At 38.4% G+C, this 27585-nt stretch overlaps 1 long non-coding RNA gene across 2 annotated transcripts in view; it reads right to left on the reverse strand.

Annotated features, from left to right (window-relative positions):
- The window catches only part of LOC113920741, a 120056-nt gene that overhangs the window by 78209 nt on the left and 14262 nt on the right, over nucleotides 1–27585 (reverse strand). The gene's annotated exons all lie outside the window — the stretch shown is intronic.

Raw genomic sequence — 27585 nt, forward strand, 5'->3', positions numbered from 1 at the left:
CTCCAACTTTTTACCCCCCCCAAAAATCCTTACTCTTGAGGATAATCCAAACCCATATTGGTATATTTGTAAGTATTGAAAAATGAAGTCAGATTTTTTTTTCTGACAGAAAGTCTGATTCGGCTGATTGGTGTAACAAGGGCCCCTGTTTTGTCCATTATAAAGTATGAAGAACATTTTTCATAAATTAGATGAGCTAAATCTGCAACTCCAAGGTTTTAAAAAATATATGTAAAACATGTGATAATACAAAAAGCATATTTTAAAAATAACCTAGAATATATAAAGACTCTTATAACCCAATAATAGGTAAGTCAGTCAATTTTTCAAATGAGCAAAAAAATTTGAACAAATGAGCAAAGAATAGCCATAAAGCAAATAAGCACATGGCCATGGCAAATGAATACATAAAAAGATGCTCAGCATCATTAATAGTTAGATAAATACAATACCACAATATGGTACTACTTAAATACCCATAAAATAACTAAAATGAAAAATTACTGATAATAGCAAGCATTCATGAGAATATAAACAGTAACTCCCATAGATTGCAGGTGACATGGTCACTTTCAAAACTAATTTGCAGTTTCTTATGAAGTTAAGCATCCACTAACCACATAACAGCAATCTCACTCCTAGATATCTACCCAGTTACTAGAAATAGAGCACAGTAAGAGAAAGCTCAAGGGCCAGGAATTTGCAAAGGGGCTTGACTACAAGAAGCACAAGGGAACATTTTGGGGGTGATGGAAATGTTCTACATCATGACTTTGGTGGTGGTTACACAACTTCAACCACTTGTCAAAATGCATAGAATTGTACATTTTAAATTGGTGCATTTTATTCCATGTAAATTATACCATTAATAAAGCTGGTTAAAAATATTATTGTCCAAGATGTAGCAGGGAAATTCACTACATTTTTCCTGACCCCCTGAGAATATTGAGTTAAATTTGGAGCCTCAAAGTGAAAGAGTAACAGGCTCTAAGAGCTGTCAGACAAGACTACTAAAGCCTTTTGTTCGTATACTTCCTAGAAATTAAAAGCTCAAGTTCCAGAAACATCTTGAAAAACAGGTACTTCCAATTCTTTTCTTGCAACAAAACTGAAAAAGTTTCTCAAGGAGTTGCCAACACTTGCATTTAAAAAAAAATGTTTTGAGGATAGACCACTGTGATTTTTTTAGCGTATAACTTGGAGGAAGTTCAAATTTGAGGGGCTATAGATACCCAAAGTCCTTCCATTGTCATCTACCTCTTTATGTGAAACAAAGTTGATCAGCACTTAAACCTAGAAAAACAAAAGAGGGGAACAAAATAGACGATGAAACTTAGGCACAGAGAGTTAAAGAAATTTCTCCATATCACACAGCTGGTAAGTGCAAAACTTGGTTTGAACTTGAGAGATTTGGCTCCACATTGTACTGTTGACCACAGTGCTACGTAGATAATATTCATCCACATACATGGAATTTCAAATATTTCATAAATGTGTTACTTTAGAATAAAACTCTACAGTAGAAATGGAATTAAAATATAAATTCAAGTAGAAAGAAAAATAATGTGAAATTCCCAAATATGAAAGCAGAACTTGTCCATGTTTTTTTTTAATTGGACAATGGGTATCATACCCATGAGGTATGCAACTTCCATTAGATACATTTAAAAGTGATGTAACAATTTAATTTAAAATTTTCAGTATTTTTCAGGGGCACCTGGGTGGCTCAGTCGTTAAGTGTCTGCCTTCGGCTCAGGTCATGATCCCAGGGTCCTGGGATCGAGCCCTGTGTCAGGCTCCCTGCTCCGCGGAAAACCTGCTTCTCCCTCTCCCACTCCCTCTGCTTGTGTTCCCTCTCTCACTGTGTCTCTCTCTGTCAAATATATAAATAAAATCTTTAAAAAAATAAAATTTTCAGTATTTTCAAAATTGTATTTGTAACTATTATCAGAGATTGAATTTGCATCTATTTAATCTTATTATGAGAAATGCCAAATGTCACCTAAAAATGTACAAGGTATACACAGGTTTTTTAAGTTATTTGGAGTGTATGCAATCTAGTTTCCTTTTTTTTTTTTTTTTTTAATTCCGGTGTTCTAGCCTTCTCTTAACTTCCTAAGGATTGCTTTTAAAAAGTCTGGTCAGTGTTATAAAGATGGTAGGGGAAGCTAAGGAATGATTGTCATTTCTGGAGATAAAATATACAGACATGCAAACACAACGATATATCTCAACTATAAGCATTCCTAACTTATAGACCTGGTGATTACTATAACTGGAGATGCCTTGGGTAAAAAGTCCCCCACACAAACATCTGAGGAAGTAGTGATGGTGGGCAAGAAGAGGCTAATAGTTGTAGGGAACGTCAAGACAGTTTCTTCATCTAAGTTTTGCTCAGGGCACAAGGTGGCAAGTTCCATAAAAGCAATGACTATAACATTCAATTTGCCATATCTCTTACCACAAAAGCAGCTCAATACATACTTGTGAAATTGGAAACATTGGTCCTGAGTCAGATTATGAAAAATATTGTTCATTTTCAAGCCAAAAGAATCTTCCCCATAAACTTAAATCTGAAAGTAATAAATAGAAGTTGTTGATATAGGGAAAAGGGAATTTTTAAAAATTATTTCCAAATAGTTATTCCCACATTATGCATTATAAAATATTTCACTTTGTACCTGACAGGATCATGATTTTTATCAATTCTCTCTAGATTATTAAAAAATTTTCTTATCTTTTTTGTATCTTTTTATTTTTTTAAATTTTTTTATTAACATATAGTATTATTTGTTCCAGGGATACAGGTCTGTGATTCATCAGTCTTACACAATTCACAGCATTCACTATAGTACCTACCCTCCCCAATGTCCATCACCCAGCCACCCCATCCATCCCACACCCCTCCACTCTAACAACCCTCAGTTTGTTTCCTGAGATTAAGAGTCTCTTATGGTTTGTTTCCTTCTCTGGTTTCATCTTGTTTCATTTTTCCCTCTCTTCCCCTTTGATCCTCTGTCTTGTTTCTCAAATTCCTCATATCAGTGAGATCATATGATACTTGTCTTTCTCTGATGGACTTATTTTGCTTAGCATAATACCCTCTAGTTCCATCCATGTCATTGCAAATGGCAAGATTTCATTTTTTGATGACTGCATAATATTTCATTGTATATATACACCACATCTTCTTTACTCATTCATCTTTTAGATTATTAAAAATTTTAATGGATAATTACACTATTCACTATTTGCTGTAACAAAAATGAAATCCTGCCATCTAGCAATCAGGTGGAATTGGAAGGATAGAAAACAAAAATTAAAATTACATAATTCTAGCATGGAGTAGTCATTTTTAAAGCTTTTGGATACATATTTATTACATTGGGTTTCCAACTGCACATGGAGTCATCATTCAGACTACTCTTTGACTATTGAGAAAATATGTATTAGGTGTGATTTTTAGCACTCATTATTATTCAGCCAACCAGAACAAACCCATTAAGAGTAAGTCTATCTCAAAATGAAATCTTGCCATTTGCAATTACATGGATGGAACTAGAGGGTATTATGCTAAGCAAAATAAGTCAATCAGAGAAAGACAAGTATCATATGATCTCACTGATATGAGGAATTCTTAATCTCAGGAAACAAACTGAGGATTGCTGGAGTAGTGGGGGGTGGGAGGGATGGGGTGGCTGGGTGATAGACATTGGGGAGGGTATGCGCTATGATGAGTGCTGTGAATTATGTAAGACTGTTGAATCACAGACCTGTACCTCTGAAACAAATAATACATTATATGTTTAAAAAAAAAAAAGAAGAAGATAATAGGAAGGGAAAAATGAAGGGGGGTAAATCAGAGGGGGAGGCGAACCATGAGAGACTATGGACTCTGAGGAACAAACTGAGGGTTTTAGAGGGGAGGGGGGTGGGGGGATGGGTTAGCCCCGTGATGGGTATTAAGGAGGGCATGTATTGAATGGAGCACTGGGTGTTATTCACAAACAATGAATCATGAAACACTACATCAAAAACTAATGATGTAATATATGTTGACTAATATAACATAATAAAATAAAATTTAAAAAAAGAGTAAGTCTATCTGGTTTATCAAGTAGATTCTTAGGAATGTGCTTAAATATTATATTTATTCATCAGACCTCGCTAGAATCCCAAAGTCATGTATTCATTATGTCATAGACTTTAATGTTCTGTGTCAAATGATGTTCTCCAAAATGCTGAAGTGATAAAATAGGATTAAGTTTATAACCCAGGTGTTAATTCGCATGACATAAAAGGGCCATGAATGACTCACCAACATTATAAAGAGCTTTGCTATTTTTGGTCTCTAAATGCCCCATACATTGTCTTCCCAAATTTCCAGCTCCCGCCTCTCCATTCACACTAGAAACAGTCCCTTCTTCACGTGGAAATTCTCCTGTTAACCTGAGAAAGTTTCCTCAAACCAAACAGTCATACCTCCTGCAGGCCACTGGACAAAGTCCACTGCTTGAAGCTGCTCTTAAATCCAGCTTCCCTTTGGGAGAATTCTCCATCTACTTAGAGCCTGAGGAGGTGAGAATAAAAGCACTTGTCCACCATGAATTGGCATCTCTAAGGGAATCATTTCATCTTACATAATACTCATCACCTCAACTAAGATGGTGAAAATCATTTAATTTCCAGACTTGGTTATCTCCTTATTCCACTATACTCTCACAGTTCTTATGATCTGCACTATCATTTGGCACTTCCCAAAGACTTGTTTGGTTAGTTTTCTTTCTCCTTCTCCAAGCCACATGAAGAGTTAGGGTTTGATGAATATTCATTGAATAATGGATATTTTAAAGTATTATAGATCTTTAAAAAGATTCAAAGTGACTTCCTTCTCTTTCCATACCACCTGGCCAAAGATTTATTTCGGTGTTTCAAAAACCATTAGTCCTACAACATATTATTTCATGACTCACAAAATATACCCTGGCTCCACACATAGGTATCAGCAGCCCACTTACAGTTATACCTTCTTGCTCAGTGTTTCCTGGCTAAACAAACAAGCATTTATCTACAGCTGATACCTCACACTTAACTGAATTACAAAATCCTTGGAAAGACCTACAAGAAATGACAGTAGCTACCAAAGGGCAAGCTGTGTGACTATGCATTTCATGTGTCTAATTAGTACAAACAGGATCCTGATATTTTATGGGGAAGATGTCTTCCATGAGAAACAATACTATCTTTGCAAAGGCAAGATACATATTTGCAAAGGAAAGACCTTTTGATTATAACTTTAGTATGTGTTGTTGTCTTCTGAAGCTTGCCTCCCATTGTTTATTACATTCTGCTCTGACAATTCAGAAAAGGCCATGTCTTGTAGTTAATATCTAGTCAGCAGCTTCCTTCCCAAGGTAATATGCCTTAAGTACCTATTCCCTGCCCCACCTCTTCTACAACTCCCTTTTTCAAGGACTTGAGCATTTTATAGACTTGTAAAGAAATTGTATTATATCTAATGATGATGATGTACATCAGTCATAATCCTAAAGTTCTGCTCATTCCACACTCCATCTTATCTCTTTTTTATGACTCTATTTTATTGTCATTGGGATTACTGAATCATAAACCTAAGGGGGAAAAATGTTCTGTTTAAAAATATCTTTTATACTATTTGGGGGTTGTACCCATATTTTGAATCTTCATAACATACTGCATATCAGTTCTTTAAAATGTCTATGATTGTATCACATGGCATTAGAATATTCAACCTCCCTTTCACTCCTCCCATCAATACGTACCCTCCATGAGGTCAGGGATGTTAATACTCAATACTATGTAGCCTTAGTACCTAAAATAGTGCCTAGCTCATAATAGGTACTCAATGATGTTTGTTAAATAAAAGTTTATGAAAATCTGTTGTTGAAAATATTGGCATGTGAAACTTTTTGCTTTTCCCATTTCCTCCAATTACTCTGCTCCTTGTGAGTCTTCTTTTCATCTTTCCATGGTCCCCTATACCAGCTGTGGCCATCTCCAATATGTATTTCTTGACTCTATGATCTTCAACTACAGTAAATAAGTAATATGTCTCATTAAGTTAAATGTAATGGCTTTAACTTTACAGTGTTGACAATTCTAATGCCAGTATTTCCAACCCCTAGCTCTAATTTGAGCTCCAGTCCTGTATCTCTAATAGCATGAAGGGCATGACCACTTTATCTATTTTAAAAATTAATTAATTAATTAATTAATTAATTAATTAATTAAAGTGATGTCTGTGCTCTTCCTACTAAAGTTGATCCACTTCCCTAACACCATTCTTTCTGTCAGTGGCATTCTCCAAGTCAGCCCCACTTGAAAATTTACTCTTCCCTTTCCTTTTTCCCCTATAGACAACTAGTTACAAAGACCAGTTCAGTATTAATGCAAAAAGCCTCCTAAATCCAGTCCCTCCTCTTCGGTTCTACCACCATACTTGAACACTGGCCTTTATTTTCTCATATTTGGACAACTACCCTAGCTTCTTGGTTTCCCTTCCTCCAGCTTCTTTTCCCTCCATAATTCTGTACACCCAACACTTGACAGCATGTCCAACAAATATTAAATGGAGTCAAGCACTATTTTTTCAATGAATGGATGAATAGATGGATAATGGATACATTCTCTATCATAAAATTGCCTTAGATATTTAGTTCATTACAGTCACCCCTGTCCTAATATGTCCCAACTCAGACTTCAAATCTATCTACAATCTGACTCCAACCTCTGTCTACTATGTCCAAACTACCGCACTGTCTCCAGTAGCTTTCCAGGGCCAAGTTTCTCTAGCTCTGAAAGCACCCCTCCCTTTTTTCATACATGCAAAGTTTGCCCTATTACCTCCTGAATAGATGTCTAGAATGACTTGTGTCCCCCATTAGCCATCCATCTTCTCTGAATTCCTATAACATTCCCTATACAATAGTAATAAATTTCAGCATTCTAATCTGCATTGACACTTCACTATTTCTTGCACATTTGTCTTTTTCCCTCAGCTAGATTTACATAATCCTGGAAGATGGACACTATGTCTTAAGGTCTTTACTTGACTGACTACAATGATTTAAAGGACAAGGCATTTCTTTAACTCTCTACACATTTCATTTTACCTTTGTATAGTTCCTGTGAAGAATAAAAAGGAAACAAATTTTAAAGCAGAACAAAATCTACACATAACAGGCTCCTGAAAGGAGAGAAAACCGCACGTTCTACACCAATTGATTAACATGCATATAACCCAAGAGGACCTTTATAAGTAGAGTTTCCTAAATGCTTACATTTATAGCCAGGAAATAGAGTGGAAGAGCAAAAAAATCAAAATTAGAAGCAGAATATTTTACTTTTTCATTATTACTTCCTGAAAAGCCAAAATTGACTTACTATTTATTAGCAGTCGGGTTGAAATGGGGAAAAATATATGTAAACTTATTCCTGTTCTTGTGTAATACATATGTAGAGAAGTTTATTTAATTTGATGGCTTTCTATGTACTTAAGAACAACAAATCTGTGCGACCTGTTTTTTAAAAGGATTCAGTAATAGTAATGTCAAAAGAAAGACAATAAACAGAGATAGAAATCAGATATCAAAGAAAGCACCATATAATTTTATTAAGGATGCTTGTTCCTGCAACTCAAAAGTTGAAAATGCTCTTATCAGATAAGTTTCAAAGATAAGAAGAATGACTGAAGAATCAAGTTTATTTTTTGACCCTCCAAAGTCTAGTGGGTATTTAGTAAAGTATTAAAAATAATAAAGGAAATAACTCACATTTTTTGGCCTCAGGAAATACCCTGTTGTTTATGGAACTAATTCCCCAATCTTTATCCCCTGTTTTTTCAGATAATTATTTCAGCATTCATTCAGCTTTGTTGCTTAACAATAAAATAAGAGTTTTTGAGAAGGATCCCAACAAAAACATTAATATGTGAACAGAGCCACCCCCAGGCCATCCTGAGAGGTGAACTGTGTATAGCTTCTCCTTCCTCTGCATTCTGCTGCCCTCCTCCTGCCAGGTGCTCCCTGTGGTCATTACAAATTTCTAGTCTTATCTTCCATCACTTTCCCAGCAGAAAACTTATTCTCCAGAAAGGTCAATCCACTCAACATTTCACAATCCCTCCTCATAGCTACTTGACTCCACACCTCCATGTGAACCATTTCTGTCACCTCCAATGTGTTCCTTTGCCTCACTACCTATGCAGATTTCACCCATCCTTCGAGCCCCATTTCTTCTGGGGAGTCTCCACTCCCATCATATTAGAGTCCTTGGTAATGCTGCAGAGCTGTAGCATTCATGCAAATGCTACGTCTTCTCTCAAACAGGTGTGTTTGTCCTGGTGGAACGATACCATGTTTTGTATTTCCGAGGACAAGTGATTTGGGCCAAAAACATGGGCCCACCCTGTTCAAATGCTTACCTATCCCTTTACGTCTCTCCTCCATTTTCCTGTAAGGGGTCCTCCTGTTAAGTCTTCACATCTTGCTTACAGCCTTTCATTTTGGTTAGTTTGTGTACAGACATTTCTTATGTCCTTGACAATAGAACCAGCTTCTTAAGAACAGGGCTATGTCCTATATTGTGTGACTCAACCACAAAGACGAGCAATATTATACATATGCCAAGAAATAGGAGGGCACTCAGAGATCTGTTTCATAAAGGGAACAGAGGGGTCTAGAGTTCAAAGACCTGGAATCAAATTACCATTGTGTTACTGACTGGTAGCAGCAGTGGGACACTGACTTTGTTGTTTGCTCTCCCCCAACCTTAGTTGGTGCTGTGTTACATGTAGTATCATCAGCTGTTTTCGGTATTGTTTTTGGTATTGTCGGGGTTGTGATGTTGCCAGCAGTCTCCTTTAATCCATAACCCAAAGAATGGCCATGTCTGTGATGAGAGACAACTCTTTATTTAAGAAATCTTGACTGTCCCATTAACCTCTTGGCAGAAATTCACTGACTCTTATCACTGTATTTTTATGAAGTTTTTCTTCCAAACTCATAAAAGGAAAGTACGGGAAGGCAATAAAAATAAAAGGAAGGAAACATTTGTAATATATATGTTCACTCCTAAAAACCCAAACAAATGATACTGCAAAAGTCTTTACTGTCAAATATCACTTTGTAATCGTTGATGGGCATCCGACCTCAGTTATGAACAATATGCTGGGTTCTGGAGACGATTTTATGGTTTGTTGCAGTCTTGGTCAAAATCTTTAACCTATGACACTTGCTTCAGTGAGGAGGTTCAAAAGCACATTCCGTCATTTCAAACCCAACAACATTTGCTTGCTGTTGGAAGGTTTCTGCAGCATAAAGGTATACCCAAAAGGGATGTGGGCAGCCAAGTGGCAGTCCTCTGGGATACTATTTGCATGCCTGAGTGACTCTCTGATTCTCACATGCCAAAACATTTAAAGAAGCAGGAGTGGGCTAAAAATTGTGAGAAATTTTTTTCTTTCTAAGTCATCACCCACAGTTCCTATGCATAATTTGTTTTCCATTACACAGACTTTAACATCTTGATTACTACCACTCAGATGGAGTGTTTCTATTTGGAAAAGTTTCTGAGTTTCTATGAATTGATTAAGAGTAGGATTACAAAATATAAAGAGTAGTAATTATTCAGTGTGTGTGACAAACGCTCATGCCCAGGAGGTGAACTTACTCCGGAGCTCTCGTTCATCTAAACATTACTTAGGGTTATTGAGTGAATGTGATATTCCAGGCAGTGTGCTAGGCATTGGGAGTAGCTCAGTTTCTCTGCTTCAGGATCCTCCATATTGTCTTTTACATTTGCAGTTCTTAATTAAGATGATCTGATTAACAAATCAAAGAGGAACAAATTGCCACTCATGAAAATCAATCTGAACTGAAGGAAAAGAGTTTAAAATCAACCTTGCAACAATGCAATATGGTCAAATGAACTTCCTGCCCATGGTCATCGAAGGTGTTCCATAAGCGCGCCTCTCCATCATTCTCTAACCCTCCCCAACTTCCAAGACATCAAGTATATTATCCTCGTTAAAGTCAGTCAATTCATAGCCTCTATACCATAAAGGCACACTTGATTTAGCCCTTTAAAACTTTTATTTCACTATTTTTTGCCATCCTCCCCCTCCTTGGAAAACGTTCTTTCTACTCTGTCTCTGCCAAATTGGGACTGCTTTTCTCAAATTCAAGCAACAGATTCCTTTCTCCTATGAAATCCTTTTATACATAGTTTCAGTCACAATGTTCACTTGAATAAAGGACATTCCAATCAATCTCATGCAATAGCTAGATTATTCTAAAATATAAATGTAAATATGCATTTACGATGCACCTTACACAGAGCAGCTATATAATTAATATCTGAAGAATGCATAAAATTTCCTTGAAATTTTCATCTCTCTACATGAAGATCTTTCCAGTACACTATCATTCTCTATTAGTGTACATTTTGGCACACCAACAGTTTTGCTATGAAGAGAAACCAATTATACAAAGTTATAAGACTTTCAGCAATACTAGGGGTGCCTGGGTGGCTCAGTCGTTAAGCATCTGCCTTCGGCTCCGGTCATACCCTGGGGTCCTGGGATCGAGCCCCGCATCAGGCTCCTTGCTCAGCAGGAGGCCTGCTTCTCCCTCTCCCACTCCCCTGCTTGCGTTCCCTCTCTCACTATGTCTCTCTCTGTCAAATAAATAAATAAAATCTTAAAAAAAAAAAAAAAGACTTTTAGCAGTACTAGAAAAATTGTGTGGGCTATGTGGAAAGAGAAAATAAAAGTTTAGTCATTTAGCAGTGTGAGCCACTTCAAAGGGGTCTTTGATTTTTAGAAGTTAGTCCTGAATAATACAGACTAAGACTAATATAACAGATGCTTAACAAAACTAGCCGCAGCTTCCTAAGGAAAACACACACACACACCACACACACACCACACACAAAACAATGACTGGTCAAGTCATAAATTGGTGTCGTCTAGGAATTTCAGTAGTAGACAGATAGATCCAGGAAAGTCACACAGAGAAAAATAGCTTTCCAAGTTAGTCATCCAACAGACATGGATCAGCAGAGCAGTTACCATTCTAAACTGGCCTCCCAGAGGTCTCCTTGGCCAGAAATGGTGGAGACTAACAGAAACTTCTCAAATTATGTCAGAATCCTGGGAATGACCTGGAACAGAACCATAGGGAAGCTGGAACAGAAGCTGTTTGTTCATTTGCCAACATTTTCCTCAGCATGAAACTGCCAAATAAAAAGTGCCAACAAATTTTTAAGAGAATTACCCTTAGCTACACAACGTTAAGAAGGCTGAGCAAAGAGTCAAATGCACATATTTATAGCGGCCTCTCCTAAGCATTGAATCTTGCCTAATGTCTGACAGTAAAAAATATCATTTCACCAGTTTTGTGTCATAATTCACCCCAGGGTAAGATCTTAAATCAGACCAAGAAAAGCAGCTTGGACTTTTTCTCACATAGGCCCAGCAATGGTGAGAAACATAAATGTTAAAAGGGAAAAGAGCAATTTGCAGGACCTAACCCCAGAAAACAAAAGGGTAAATATATAACTTAACTTAGTAAGCTTTATGTTCCTTTCAACTGAATGTCTTGTTAAAATAATGGTAAAGTATAATGACTTGGTTATTGGCCCAAAAATACCATTTTCTATAAAAATGTATCTCAGTATGAGGTCACTTGGGATAGCAGCTCACAACTGGGTGCTTAAGGGATTTCAGTAAAGATGCCTTCTTTATTGCATTCCAATAAAAATTTACAAGTTAATCAAATGCCATGAAATTTTTCCTTGATAATCTATGCAGCTAACAGCACATTGTCGAGTAGCTATTTAAATTTACAACTTCAAAGCAGAGGAAGTTTGCTGACAGGTATGACACAGAACATCTTGGTCGGAAAACACCCTTGAAAGCATTTTTTTCATCATGTTCTCAACATCCTCATTCCCACCTATGTGTGCAGCCCCAGGAACTGCCAGCTCTTCAGCAATGACATACAATCTGTTAGCTTAGAGCACTGAGGAAGCTGAACGGGAGCCATCTTTGGACTCCACTGCATTATCTGTCTACGGCAGGACTCTTAACATGGGCCTTCTTTTTTTTTTTTAATTTTTTATTGTTATGTTAATCACCATACATCATTAGTTTTGGATGTAGTGTTCCATGATTCATTTGCTCCACGCAGAACGTGCCCTCTTTAATACCCATCACCAGGCTAACCCATCCCCCCAACCCCCTCCCTTCTGGAAACCTCAGTTTGTTTTTCAGACTCCATCATCTCTCATGGTTCGTCTCCCCCTCCGACTTACTCCCCTTCATTCTTCCCCTTCCTGCTATCTTCTTCTTCTTTTTTTTTTTCTTAACATATACTGCATTATTTGTTTCAGAGGTACAGATCTGTGATTCAACAGTCTTGCATTAACACGTGCCTTCTGTGTCCCCTTACTCAGCTGTCCCCTTTTAAGCACACCTGCTTCACTATATATCGGCAGTGAATCAGTGAGGCTGAGTTCAGGAATTCCCCCAAGTAGCTTCATTGTTGACCTTACCCAATACTATTCTACTCAGCTCTTAACTGTAAAGGAGACCAGAAAAAAACAAACAAAAAAAAAGAGCAGCAGTATGTCCTTGGTAGTCTAATTTCATTGTTATTTCAGCACATTCTGTTCTTTTCCGTATTTGGCTTTTATCTTTCACTCTTATTAAACTTAATAATCTAACACCATATCTGATTTTTTAAATTCTATATATACACACCAAAAAAAGGAGTTGAGGGGGGAGGTCAGACACATAAAAGTGTGATATCTCCAGACAGAGCCAAATTCCTAAAGGGTTAGCCTATTCAATGGCCAAGCAAAATAAGACACAATCAGCGCTAACTTCATTTTCAAAAGTTCCCACGTGCAGGTTTATAAGTGCCCAGAGGGATGAGTTACCCTCAATTGTGTCTTGTTTAATTTGGCCATTGAAAGGACTAACCCTTTTCTAACTTGGCTGTGGTTGCAGATATCACACCTCTGCATGTCTGAACTTGATTCTTAACTTGGCTTTTTCAGTGCACATTAAATGTTTCTGATTTGGTATCACTCTAAAGGAATTTGTAAGTGGTTTCTTTGCACAAATGTCTGGACGGATTGGGGTCAGGTGTGATTGGTGGGCTTCCACTATTAAATTATTTCACACCCCCTCACCCCCACCTAATGACTATAACCTCAGAGTTCATCTTCTGTGTGGGAGGCCAAAATATTCTGAGATCATGCACTGGAGAAGTTAGATCTACATGTTGCAATTATAGCAAAACAAAAATGATATATTGCTTTGTTGAATATATGTGCTGTCTTAGCCAAGAGCTTCTCATTAGCAATTTTTACTTGGAAAAAATAATGAGGGATTGCTTAATCCAGTAGATAGTATACAGAGATTAAGTCCTGTTTCTGTCCATTTCTTCATTTATTAAATAGGAAGACTACTATTCATCACAGAAATACCTAGTTTATGATTTAGTGGAAAGAATCTCAGTTGGAATTAACTCTGATGTCTTTCACGGAAATTCATTTTTCCCCCTGAAAAAGAATAAAATTCAGCCTATAGAGATTCATAAACTCAACAAGATAACCTAAGTTAGAATGAGGGAGAAAGAAGAAAACTCAAGCAAAGATTCATAAAATGGAGTAAGGAATGAGTGGATAGACCATGAATCTTAAGAGTCACAAAACAGCATTGCATTCCTGACTTACTGGCTTTCTTACCAGTGGTAAGCCATTTAACCTCACTGAGCCTCAATCTTCTTACATGTAAAATAGAAATTACAATAATTTCTACCTCCCTGGGTTTTTTAGAGAATCACATAAAACTATAGATATGTAAGTACTTTGTACAGTATACATCCCAATAAGATATTTCACTACTATGATAAAAGAATTAAAGAATGACTAAGTGCTAAATCATGGTGTGACTATAAGAGTTCAGAGAAAAGGGATATTGTATGAATTGTAGGAGATGAGAAAGTGTTCTTGGAGCAGGTGCAACTTGAGGTAGACCTTGGAGGATGTGTCCAATTTGAGAAAGTACAAAGGAAGTAGAAAGTCTTCTGGATGAGAGAAGTAGGAAAGGGTTGGGGAAGGGAGAGGGCTGAGGGGGCAGCAGACACAGGAGCATACAGATAAAAGCACTGGGTGCCAGGAGTGAGGAAACTGGAGGTGAGGGTACACCTCAGGAGAAGCAGAAGTGAGGCTAAAGAGACTGAAGGAGCCCTACCAAGGACTGAATGTTGGCATCCTCCCAAAATTCACATGTTGAAACCCTAATCCCAGTGTAATGGTATTTGGAGATGGAGTCTTTGGGAGGTAGTTAAGGTCAAATGAGGTCAAGATGGTGGGACTCTGGCCTGATAGGTTTAGTACCTTTATAAGAAGAGACACAGAGAGTTCATTCTCTGCCCGCATGAACACAAAGAGGTCATGTGAGCACTCAGAGAAAGAGCACCACCTCTAAGCCAACAGAAGAGACCTCAGAACAAAACCTCTTGCCGGAACCTTCACCTTGGACTTCCAGCCTCCAGAACTCTGAACAGAAGCTCTGCTGTTTAAGCTGCCCAGCTTACGGTATTTTGCTGTGGCAACCCATGCTGACTAAAACAAGCTCCAAATATGGAAAGCCTCAAAAATTAGACAGAGAGATCTGGCTGTAGTTTCCTGAGGGTAGTGGCAAAATGAAAGGGCTGTCTTTGGAATATTATCTTGGTAATGGTGTATAGGGTGGGCAGAAAGGAATGAGGCTGAAACAGAGAGGAAAGCCAGGAAACTATTTCTACAATCCATATATAGCAATGACTGGAAACATAGCACTGAGAGGAAAAGAATGAATCCAATGGGCAATTTCTAAGACATGCACAAAAGTATCCAGTGATAGGGAGTAAAGGGAGGGAAAGAGTCAGCTTGAATCCTAAATTTGGCTCTTGTCTTCGTATTTTTTTTGAATGGATGAGGGCCTTAGAATGAGCAGGTTGAATTGCTCAAAATAAGAAACTCAAGCATTTTTATGATAATCATCTTTTTCTTCATTATTATATAGAGCACTAAATCTTTACTCATGGGCTGGCCAAAGATTAGGAGGCTAGAACTATGCTCAATTTGGCTTAATTCCAAGTCCTATCTCTAACTTCAGAGTTACATGCTACATGCTCCTGTTTCCACATCTAGTAAAATAGGAAAAGTGGAACACTCCCTTCTTCAGCTCATAAGTTTATTTGTAAATGAGTGAAACAGCATTTGTGAATATTGGGAGTCCTGCAAAAATATTATCACACAAACATAAAAATTAGTATGCTGAGACACACAACCATTATGAATTAGTATTCATGGTCAGCAGAGCAATTAACCTTTAAAATTTAAGCATTTCTGATCAGGAACCTTACGAGTCATAACTCAGAATTTCATTTTTGGGCTATACATCGGTTATTCAAAGAATAAAGACTTTTTTTCTGAGAGTCTGTGTTTTTGTTATAGCCATTCAAATATATCTGAGATGTAAGCAGAAGAAAATGTTATATTCAACAGAGAAAAGAAATTACATTATCATTTCTTCATTAGTAAAAACTTGGTGAACTATTTATTCTTATGTATGTATACACATATGCATACATATACACATATGCACATACATTCATATATATAGTAGAGATAGATATACAAAATCTAACTCAAGACATTAGAACTAGAAATCATTTTACAGGTCATCTAGTGTAGTGTTTTTATTTGACAGATGAAATAACTGAGACCTAAGCTTACATATTCATATCTCACCAAAGAAAAGAACTGAGGTAAGAGAGTTAAAGGAATTTCACAAGGCCATCTCTTGGGTAAGCGGCAGAGCTCAGACTAAAGCACAAGTCCAGGTTTCAGAACCTGTCCTTTCTAAAGCCTGAACCCATGATCTTTTCAACATGTCACGCTGTCTGCCAGGTTTTCTTCCCAACCTATAATTCTGGAGGCAACATTAGGAACCCAAAGCCACCCCAGAAGAACTGGATAAGGCCACTGGGGGCCTAAAAATTCCCAAGAAGCTGCAAGCCAATCACCTGTCTCTTCTCTTGGGTTCCAAGTGTGACAACCTAATTGTTACAAAACAGAATTTCCCCAAACTGTGTTTCTCTGAACAAACAAATAAAAAGCTTCTCAAGTTTGAGTAAGTTTTGGAAATTTTGTTGACTGTATTCCTTTCTTGGAGATTCACTCTACATATACTAAAGCTTTTGGGAAATGTATAACTAAGAAAAAGAGAAGAAGAAAGAGAAAGATGTGGAGAAGGAGCGAGTAGAGGAGGAGGAAGAGGAGGAAGGGATGGGTAAAAGGTGGAGGCAGGGGGGGAGGAGAAGCAAGGTAAAAAGAATTTGTTCCTATTTAACCCAGTGTTTGCAAAACTTATCTAACCATAGACTCCTTTGTTTACATATATTTCTCAGAGATAATAGTCTGTAAGATATAAATTTAAAAAATTTTGCATTTAACGTCTTTATACCTGTTGGATTGGTGTGTTGTTTGTCTCTGCTAACATTTTGTAATTTAATTTGAACTTCCTAGAAATATAACTTAACCCAAGGAAACACTCCCTGGGGGAGAATCTTAGGCAACTGTCAGTCCCTTGAGGGAGCAGTGAATGGCAGAACTTTTCCAGCCCCAGAAAATGTCACTAGGAACTACAGCCAGCCTCACACAGGTCTCCTGCAGGCCCTCCATGCCTGGTCCATGGTGAACACCTGTCAGGGAGTTGGGGCTCATAGTGGCAGAGCCTTTTTTAAATCACATTTTTCCACATAAAAGCATATGGATATAAAATCCCTGAGGAGAAAATTGAAATGATACAGTTTATCACACAGTTTTCTTTCTGCAGCGTTTATTGAAAAAGGCATTATCACATGGAATCCTTTTGAATTGCATTTTGATTTTGTAATTTTATTTATTCGTGGTTTTCTGATGTCAAAGTGTTGTGTGAGCTTAAAATTCTATTTCAGATCCATCTAATTGTGTTTGAAAAGATCTATGAAAACAGTCCCTACCATGTGAATTATCTGTGTTGTCTGGGCTCTGGGTAACAGCCCGCACAGCTTCCTGCAGGACTCAGCCCCACGGGCAGCCTTTTTTCTTACCACCACATCCTCCCCACAACTTGCTCAAACTGAGCTACATAAAGCCTGAGCGACACACCTCAGGAGGACCTATTCCCCTTCACTTATGCTCAACTACCTATTTGGAAATGATACCGCTTCTGATGTTTTCTTTATAATCAATGCTGGAGGAAGCAAAGTCCATGCTAACGTGCTCTGTTTCTCCTCCTCCAGTTTATTGTCTACAGTCCTAACCCATCAGTTACTCCATCTATTACTGCGACTACTCCTGCAGCTTCAGTGGTCGATGAGCTGGAGCATAAATAGAGGTGACTTTCCTTTAAAGGTGGCCTCATTTGCAGCAACAATGGGAGAGGAGAATGACAGTTGCTTGCTGAAGCTTTGGACCAGCTTGTGATATCATCTATTTGCTTCTTTCTAAGTCACCTAACATCCATTCATTCATCAAAAAGAAAAATCAAGAGCTTGCTTGGCGTATGATGAGGGCATATGACAAATCACAACCCATAGTTATTTCTCACACAGACTTTTCAGTGTAGTTGGGTACACAACCTTATCACAAACAAAATGTTAATAATGACACAGTTGCAAAACAACAATGCAAGCATGGTATTTTATTCAATAAATTCACTTTTTAAAAAAGCATTATTTAGCTCCTACTATGTGCCAGACAATAAGCTTGGGGCTAGGGATGAATGAGTTGTCAGGGTGCTCACTGAGACGGGCGCCTGGGTGGCTATGTTGTTAAGCGTCTGCCTTTGGCTCAGGTCATGATCCCGGGGTCCTTGGATAGAGCCCTGCATTGGGCTCCCTGCTCTGCGGGAAGCCTGCTTCTCCTTCTTCTACTCCCCCTGCTTGTGTTCCCTCTTTTTTTGTGTCTCTCCCTGTCAAATAAATAAATAAATAATCTTAAAAAACAAAAGTGCTCACTGAGAATCTAGGGAGAGAGAGAAAAAAATTAACCAGCACCCACAATACAGTGGGGCAGGATGTGAGGGCGATCTGGCTGTGATATCTATCACCACACTGATCACCAGGGTTGATTTGGCTGATCTGGCCAGCTAGGCAGGTGTCCCCTTCCTCCCTCATGGCTCCATGTGCATCCCTCCCAAACCTGCATGCTTGGTCAAAGAGAACAAACTTCTCTGATAGAGGAGGGCCATTCTTTGGTCAAGGATATCTTGAGTAGCTGCACTCCCTTGCTAGAACCTCCAAACAAGCTCTCAAAGACCATTTGTAGGAGAATGTAGGGTAGTCAAGCTTCCAAGACTCCAGATACATCCAAATGATGCGCTGTATGTGGCAGTCTGCCTTTCTTAAAAAAAAAAAAAAAAAGGACAGTGGGGCAAATGCTTTGAAAGAAGTATTTCAAGAGTGCGGTAAGAAAATAGGAATTCTAGCCAATGAGAATCTAGAAAACAAGAAAGACACCATGGGGTGATTTTTGAAGACAAGAGGAATTTGGCCAGGGGGGTAAAAGAGAGAAAAGCATTTAAGGCAGAAGGAGCAGGGGGGCAGCAAAAAGCCTCAGAAGTGAGGGGGGAAAATGCTGAGCCCAGGAAACTGGGTTCATTGGCCATGGACGGAGCCATTTGCTATACACTGGGTATCAGGTCACAATGACAAGAGAGCAGGCAGCAGTCCAACTACAGAGGGTCTGGAATCTGGACTTTGTTCCTAAAGTAAGGGAGGGTCATAGTAACATTTCAGACAAAGAAATCATACCATTTAATCTGAATATTACAAATATTACTGCAGCAGCAATACAGGAGGAATTCGAGAAAGAGTTATTGTGAAAAAAGAGGCAGCCTGAACCAGGACAGAGCAGTGAGGAACGTAGGGTAATTTCCAAACCTGTGGCTTCAGAGAATGGGGATGTTGATGGCTTCATTCACTAGAGAAGAATATGTTTAAGGAGAAATGAATTTGGTGATTGAGTCTGGAATGAATGAATTCAGGTTTCCAGGATATTCAAGTAGAAGTGTCCAGTGGGACACCAAGGTTCTAGAGATAGACTGAAGATAAATTTGAGTGTTTTCTGGATGTAGGTGGCAATGGAAGCCATGGGAACATGAGTTTGTCAAATGGTGCCAGATCATCCAAAGGAGATCCTGAAGAAGAAGGGAGCAGAGAGGTGCAGGAGCAACTCTAGGCAACTCTGACATTGACTAAATGAGTAGGAGACAGGAAATGCAAAGTGGCTGAGGAATATAGTCCAGAAGGAGCTGGAGAACCAAGTTATTAAAAAAAAGGTGTTAGGGAAGCAGCCCCCTCACACTGCTAGCCTAAGTGAAAGGGGGATTCTTCACACGATATAGGCAGCAGGGACCTTCAAAGGACTGCATATATCCTTTGCTCCTTTTTTTTTTTTTGCTAGCTTTGTAGTAAATCAGTGTGAAAGCAATCTGATTCATCTTATCTACCTGCAAACAAGGAAACATTTCTATGGTCTCTCTGGCCCACTTAATTACCACTTTCATTTTACAGATAAGGAAGAGGAGACTCAAAGGTTGAGACTTGGCTACAAGTACAGGTAACAAGAGTTAGTGCCAGCCCTAAACCCTAAACTCTCACCTGCCTTCAAATCTAATCATTGTTCACTGGATCCCACTGGTTCTGATGACATTTCCCCATTTGTTCTCTTTTTGTCCTTTCCAATTCTTTCTTCCAAATGAATCAAATTAAAACTAGAGACTCCTTACAAAATTTGACCTTGCTGCCTGCACATAAATGGGAATCTCATTGCATATTCTAAAAAAATGGCTTATAAAAAACATAAATCAGTAAAGAGTTTTAGTTTTCCCCCTGTGTGAATGCTCATTGTTTCTATCCTGTTCCCCTTCTGCTATTTGGGAAAAGCAAAAAAAAAGAATGAATGAATGAATGAATGAAAACTTCGACAAATTTCAGTCAGGAAAATAACTGCCTTAAGAATACCACTGATCAGATTTTAATGTGAAAGGAACCTGAGGGAAAATAAAAATCAATCTAGGTGAACATATATAAATGGTCTGCAAATAATATGCTAATAGAATTTTCATGACTATGTAACATATCCAGCATATCCAGGAATGAGTCCCAGGAAAACTCTAAAAGACAACTGGTCTGAGGTTTAATATTTTGTGAGTCAAGACCACAGTAATCTCAAGTAAAATATACTGAGAATGGGTTGCTGTGTAAGATGAGGTTGGATTAGGAAGGCTATCTTTGTTTAATCCAGGAGAGAATGACTTTTTTTAAAGGTTTCAGAATGTGTCTCCAGTGATTAAATTACTATGCTGCAATGAGGAAAGAAATTAGGTCAAAACTCATTATCAAGTGGCATTTCCACAAGCAGCGAGGGAATACACTGTTTCCTATCAGACATTACATCCAAAGTCTGGGTAGATTTCTTTCCTGAACCTGAGCCTAAAAGACTACTTCATTTCCTCACCTTTTCCCAGCATTTTTAAGTATGCAAGTTCCAAGAGTGACCGTGAATAGTAGACAAACTATTCCAATTCCCTGGGCTATAAAACTTTCCTGAAAAGCAACTTGTAAATTCAGCAACTTGCTTCAGTTTCTTCCTGCCAAACAATATTGGTCAAACATCCCCATTCTTATGGACAGTCAGAGAGAAACTATCACAGTCAAAAATATTTTTTTTAATTTAGAATAAATCATTTTTGGCACAACTTTGCTTCCATTTCTTCCTCTCTGGAGGATTGTTATTGTGGAGTTTAGTACTCCAGACTTGAATTATCAGCTTTGGTTTTTGCTTTAGGGTCATAACTGTAAGTTACTGAGAGCATTAATTGTGGTGTTCTTTGTTCTACTGGCATCTTTCTTCTGAGAACTCCAAGCTATACTGTTCAGTGTTTTATCTCTTGAATCCTCACAGAGGCCCTGGAAAATAGAAATACTACAATGGCTAATCTACTTTTTAAAAATATGTACATCATTCTACCCAACGATGTAAGATGCCTCCCTATTTTTGACTTTATTAATCAAATGAGAATCATAGTCTATTCCTGATATTTAAGGCTTTCCCAGAACAGATATTTTATATTATTTATTGGATGGGTGGGTGGGTGGGTGGATGGATGGATGAATGGATGGATGATTAGTTGGATGGGTGGATGGATAATGTATGAATGGAAGAATGGATAGGGGAGAAGTGAGTGGATAATATATCTTAGAAGAATTGAAATAAATTAGTTCCATTCTTACCAACAACAACAAAGTGAAGAAATAATCTAGGTGAAACGACCCATATTATTTATATGACACTATATTTGCTACAACTTGATCTCACTTATTCTATCTTAACCTATATATCCTATTATCAATGAAGCCACCTAATTGATAACTTAGATGATAACTTAATGAGCATATTATGATTTGTTAAAACTTGTAAAGACATTTATCTCTTTCTATCCTTATATGACATTCTTAATGGCATCTGATCAAAATATTCCTTCTAGTGGACCCCAACAGTGCGGTCAAATCACTTTTTAAGACTGTGATATTCAAGATTGTAATTTTCAAAATGAATAATATGTTCCATAACTTCAAGAGAAAAAACAAGGTATATACCCTTCTTTACTGCTATTTTAGGATGATCTCTAAAAGGCCACTTTGAAATGACTACTGCAGAATCACATGGTCATTCATTCCTTCAACAATTACTTTGAGTGCATGCTCTGTGCCAGGCACCATGACAGATAGCTCCTGCTTTCAAATACTTTATAATCTACTAAGGAGACAGACCAACAAATAATGAAAATGTGATGCGTGGGACCATAAGGAAGTGTGCAAAGCATAGTGGAGACATAAAAGGACACCTCAGTCTGCTTCAGGGCGTTAGGAAGAGATTAATCGGAAGAAGCCATGCTTGAAGTAACACTTGAAGAATGAGGAGTTTGCCATTCTCATTAGCAGGGCAAGAGAGTGCTTGAGAGAATAGTATGTGCAAATGTGCAAAAGTGCAGAAACATGAGAGATCCTCATGTGTTCAGAGACTGCAGGAACTCAGGTACGGGAGGAGAGAAAAGCGCAAGTGACAGAAGACGAAAATAGGCACATGGGAGAAAGGCAGATGATGCAGACTTGTTTTCCTTGCAAAGAAATTTGGATTTGGTTCCGCAAACTAAGAATTGCGAGAAGAGGTGCACTGTCACTGCATCTGCTTGTGAGGAGCTGCTGCAAGGCCTAGCTCAGGCCCCTGACTGGAGAAAACTGCATCCAATCATCAGAGCCTACAGAATATGTAGTCTTTCTCTATGGAGATGCCAGCTCACCATTACTTCAGTAGCCATATTATCAGCATGGTCACCTTAACTACAAAGGCTGGTTGAAGACCCAAACAATCTGAGGGAAAATCCGTCCCAATACTATTCTAGTATGGTTAGCTGGTCCCTGTGGTGTATGAAAACTTGCTCTTGTTTGAACAAATATTGTGTGCTAAATAACCTAAGTTCCTCAAACTGGGATACACAGTTGTATATAGGTATGGAATATTTTCCTGGTATGGCAAGTTTGCTCAAAACTGTGTGGCAAAAATAAACATGTAGGTATTTCTCAAAATCAACATGATATTTAAGATTAAAAACCTGCCATTCAAATTTGTCCCCAACCTCCACTCCCAACACCCACCCCAACCCCCTCTCCGAGGGGACAGTCATTCCTCGATACAGTTCTGGGCAACAATGTGAAAGTCTGAAAATCCAGTGCTCCCTAAATTATGTATGGAAAAGGCTATGCCCCTTAGGAAGAAACATATTTGGGGGAAGGAGGGGATCATACATATTTTATTCTTTGCTATGATTCAACATTAGTCTGTATATAAGTTCACACCAAACATTTAAAGACAGGAATAGTGGCATGTTGGATTTTCTCCTCAACTGTTTAGCCTCTTTCGACAGCCCTGCCTATTTCTCAAGGTTATTTTAAGGATTAAATGAGGAAATGAAAGCACTTTGTAAACTGTAAAGTGCTACCCTGATGTAATGTTTCATTAACAAATTAATTTACAAATGGCTAGGACAAGGTGCCTTCTGAATGATGGTTCTGTTCCCACATGAACTAGAAAAAACTGCTCTAGTGTGGTCTGCTAAGCAAAATGAAGGGCTGCGGCATTCCCTGATGTCATGGCACAGATGTGCAGAATTCTGATTGTCTACATCAGACAGTAGCAATCAGGCCGCGTGTGGAAACCCATCTGGTTCTCATATTGTCTGAATGAGGTGGTGAAGTGGAAGATTTTTACTTAGCTGAATTTGAACAAATCCTCCTGAGCTTTTACCAAATGATTAAAGACAGTGCAAACTGTCCTCAGCCTGGTCCCCATTCTTTGATGTACTCTGTCAGCAAACCCTAGGCTATCACATAAGACAAAAGCTGAAGTGGTGGATGTCAGAACAGTAATTCCAGAGTTCCTGAGTGATTTTACTGAATTGTCACTGGTTCATTCAACTCAGAAGTTATACGTGAGACACTGGAGGTGAACCAGACATAAACCAGACCTACCCAATTTTTAATGTTCTCAGCTGTGTATTTGTGGGAAATATATTTCTTGGAGGCTTGCCACTTCTTTGTTGAGTGCCGTGGCTGGGGTTTCTGCTTAATGGTTGGGGGGGTGGGGTGCTGCTGGTGACAGAAATGCTAAAGCCAAACATAGAAGCCTAGCTAAAGAAAACAAACTTTCTCTCAAGAAGACGCACATTTAGCTCCATGTGTTAAAAGAAGGAAGTTATTAAATTTTTTAGTTGGGCGTCCATGTCAGATACAACATATTTTACTTTAACCCCTTCTAAGACCACAGTTTGTTCTTATTAACAGATTATTCTGTGGAAGTAAAAAGATGGGACACTGATGACAAATGAAGAGACACATTGACAAATTTAAAGGATTAATCCTGGTTCGTGGGTGTTTAGTGGTTTTCACCAGGGTGATCCAAACTGAATCCAGAGATGTAAAAATAAATTCTTATGCAGACCCTGAAATCTACCTGATCATAATACGTATGTCGAGACCTACTATACATAAAAAAGGGGGTTTCCTTATTTATCCTATTTACCAAAATGTGAGCCTGGTAAGTAGCTGAGGGAGCTAATATGGTCTTTCTAACATGAAATATGGTTGGGGACATCTAATGACATTGAAAATGTTTCTCATTTAAGTAAAGTAGATGTCCTACATGAAGACTGATCTTTTGAACCCCAATTGTTGAAATGTCATATCCTCCAAGTTACCTAAACTTCAGACTGAGATCAACCTGAGGACTCATCCAAACCAGGTAGAGATCCCCTTATCTTGGAATTACATACACTTGACAGCAGTTCTGGAATTTGGTTTCACACAGCAGTTTATCTTGACATTAATTTGGACATACCAACTCCTACATTGGAGATCTTTCTTAATTCATATATCTGATTTGTACTGGTTTTTATGTGCATAAATGATCCTGATCAAGATGAATACCTGTGGTTATACTATGCCTGCCTTAAAAGCTCGCTCTTGCACTCACTACACACAATCAGTATGACATCTATATTAAACTGAGCTTCGCACAAGCCTGACAAGTGAAGGAGATTAACATCTAAAGAAATAGATGTTGGTGTTTATGTTTGGTCTAAACAAAATAGCAGCCTAAGAGGACACTTCCATTCCTCAGCAAGACTAGGTCTATCTCAAAGACTCTCTTGATCAGCTTTTATCAATATTATTATTGAGAATAAGAATAGCTAACTCTTTAGAAGAGATTCTATTTTACAAAGCACTGTAAAGCACTGTACATGCATATTTATTACTTTAAAAATCTTGTAAAGTAGACATTATTAAAATATTCGTTTCACAGAGAAGAAAACTCAGTGCACATGAGGTGATGTGACTTCCCCAAGAACATACAATCAGCAAGTGACAAAAGAGAGATTGACACTCAGATTTTTATTCCCAATCTCAGGGGTTTTTCCACCATGCCCATCTTTCTCTTTTTATGTCACCATATGTCATTCTTCTATAGGTTACAGAGTAGAGGAATACAGGAATGGCCTTTTAAACTCTGAGACTTCAATGAGGAGCTTCAACTGCATGAAGTGTTTTCTTGCTGTAAAGCAGTTGCTGACCCTGGTCTTTCTCATCAGTCAGCTCACTTCTAGTTTGGCTATTTTCCACTGACAAGATCATCATTCCCTTTCTTATCACTCTCAAGAGACCCTAGCAGAAGGGCAGCAGGAAGCAAAGAGGTGAGTGTTGTGGTTTCTGGTCCCTAGATTTTGACCCCATCACTTACATTGCTTCCCACACATTTCATCCCATAGGCACTTAATATATATTCCTCCTTAGGAACGAACACTAGTTGATTAAATTTGCTCACAGGATCATAAATGTTAAACAGGAAGTCCAAATTGAACAATTAAGTTGCCTGCTTATCGGGAAGTCAACATCTTTCGACTAAAGAGTATGGGACAACATGACTCATACACTGAGAATCCCTTTGGCCTCCCATTTCATAAGGAAAGGTGAAGAAACCAGATGCTGCCTGACATTCTATGGGCTTATCTCTAAGAACAGAGATAAGTAAGGAGGTATAAGGAGAGTGGGAATCCACTCCCAAATTCTTCACCCAGTTCTGCCCCCTCAAGATTGTCTGCAGGTTGGGAACTTCACAGTGGTCTTCAACCAGCATTAGCAGGGGAATAAAGAATGAACCTTGCCAGCTTGGCTGCCTTCAAAACCCAGATCTTCTGAGACCTGTCTACAATGGCCAGAAAGGCCAAGTAAATGTCCCTCATGCAATTGGGGTGCTTCTATGGCCCATAAGAGCTACTAATGACCCTCATCCTCTTTATATCCAGTATCTATGACTCCAAGTCCTTATGAAGAGACTTTCAGAACTTAAAGAACAGACACAAACAAGCCACCCACAGATTATGTGCTAAATCTTGTACTCATTATAGAGAAAAATGAGCATGAACTCATGAACATTCCCCACATCTCAAAACAGATGCTTTAGAAAACATGTCAATCATGGTGCTAGAGAGAGGCTGGCCACTGGTAGCTTTGGAAATTGTTGGGTCTATTATTCCATGATCAATTGTTTTGTCTCTATTTAATCCAATGTTGCTTTTTTTGGTATATATTAACACTTAAGTCTATTCATATACTTCACCCAAGGATCCTGGCAGGCTGTTGGACAAAGTGTCCATTTGATACTTAACAACCCTCTTATCTCAGATTTGGTAATTTGGTTTTAAACATCTGTACTATTTCAATAGTCACTTGATATCTGCTCATAAACCATAATGAGAAAAAAGCCTTGCCTTCAAAATTATCAACGGCACTAAAGCCTGGAACAGAGTAGCTATTCAATAAATATTTGTTGAGTATAAGTAAGATGAACTTCCCAGGCGGGATTTAGATCCGAGTAATGATAGAGAGGAGGCATAGACAAGCCTACCAACTACCCGAAGTGGCATGTCGAACCTCTACCTTACCCAGTAGACAAGAGTTGCTCAACATAGGCTCAGATGGGACAGATATTTCTGTCAGAACGCTCAGCAGACAAAAACGCTCTCTTTCACCTCAAAATTTCACATTTCAGTTCTCTCCCCAGTAAGGCAGATCTTTCTGGGAAGTATTTATAAAAATTTTTTCTCGAATCAGAGGCCTCCTTCAATTATTTGCTTTTCTAACAGAAAGTTTACCCAAGAGAACACCCATACTTTTTTCGGTCTTTCGAAAGACTGGGAAAGTACGTAAGCTTTATTAAAAGAAAAAAAAATCTCATTTGGGTGAAGGTTGAGGAGGCAGGCTGGGTGTTCTTGCCATCTCAACAAGAAGTATCCTTGTTTTCCTTTCCCTTTTTCTTTTTGGGTTTGAAGTTCTGTGATATTATGAGAAACAACAAAAGGCTTTTACATAAATCATCTAAGTGCTAAGGTGACAGACGCGCTGAGGAGAACAGAATTAATGTTTTTGGCTCTCAAGCTTCAACAGAAGGAAACCTTTGTTAACTTTCGGCAAGGATCCTTCTGTAAGCCACTGTCCTACTCTCAAGCACTCTTCTCCAGAAAAATAAATTGTTAACACTGTTTAGACTCTAGATACCTTCTAAAACCAGAGCAAAAGTCATGCTTTATGAATATCTTCAAACACTGTTTATATGAGCCTACTCTAGGGTCCTTTGAGCATTCCCTCTGGAACCTCAGGAAGACCCAGGGCTCTAGCCTAGGCCGGGGGTCTCAGGAGCTGGACCTGTCTTTGCCAAGGGGAAAAAAAGCAGGATAGAGTGGATAACAAGAGCAGTTGAAATCTACAGGCCACAGAGATGATCTCCTTCTACTGTTGTCCCAGGAACACCCTAAAGCTTCTGGCATAAGCAGCTGGTGTTGATGTACTGAGAAAAGAACCAGACATGACTCCACGGCCTGGCCCC

This window comes from Zalophus californianus, chromosome 3, assembly GCF_009762305.2.
Source record: "Zalophus californianus isolate mZalCal1 chromosome 3, mZalCal1.pri.v2, whole genome shotgun sequence".
In the NCBI taxonomy this organism is placed as follows: domain Eukaryota; kingdom Metazoa; phylum Chordata; class Mammalia; order Carnivora; family Otariidae; genus Zalophus; species Zalophus californianus.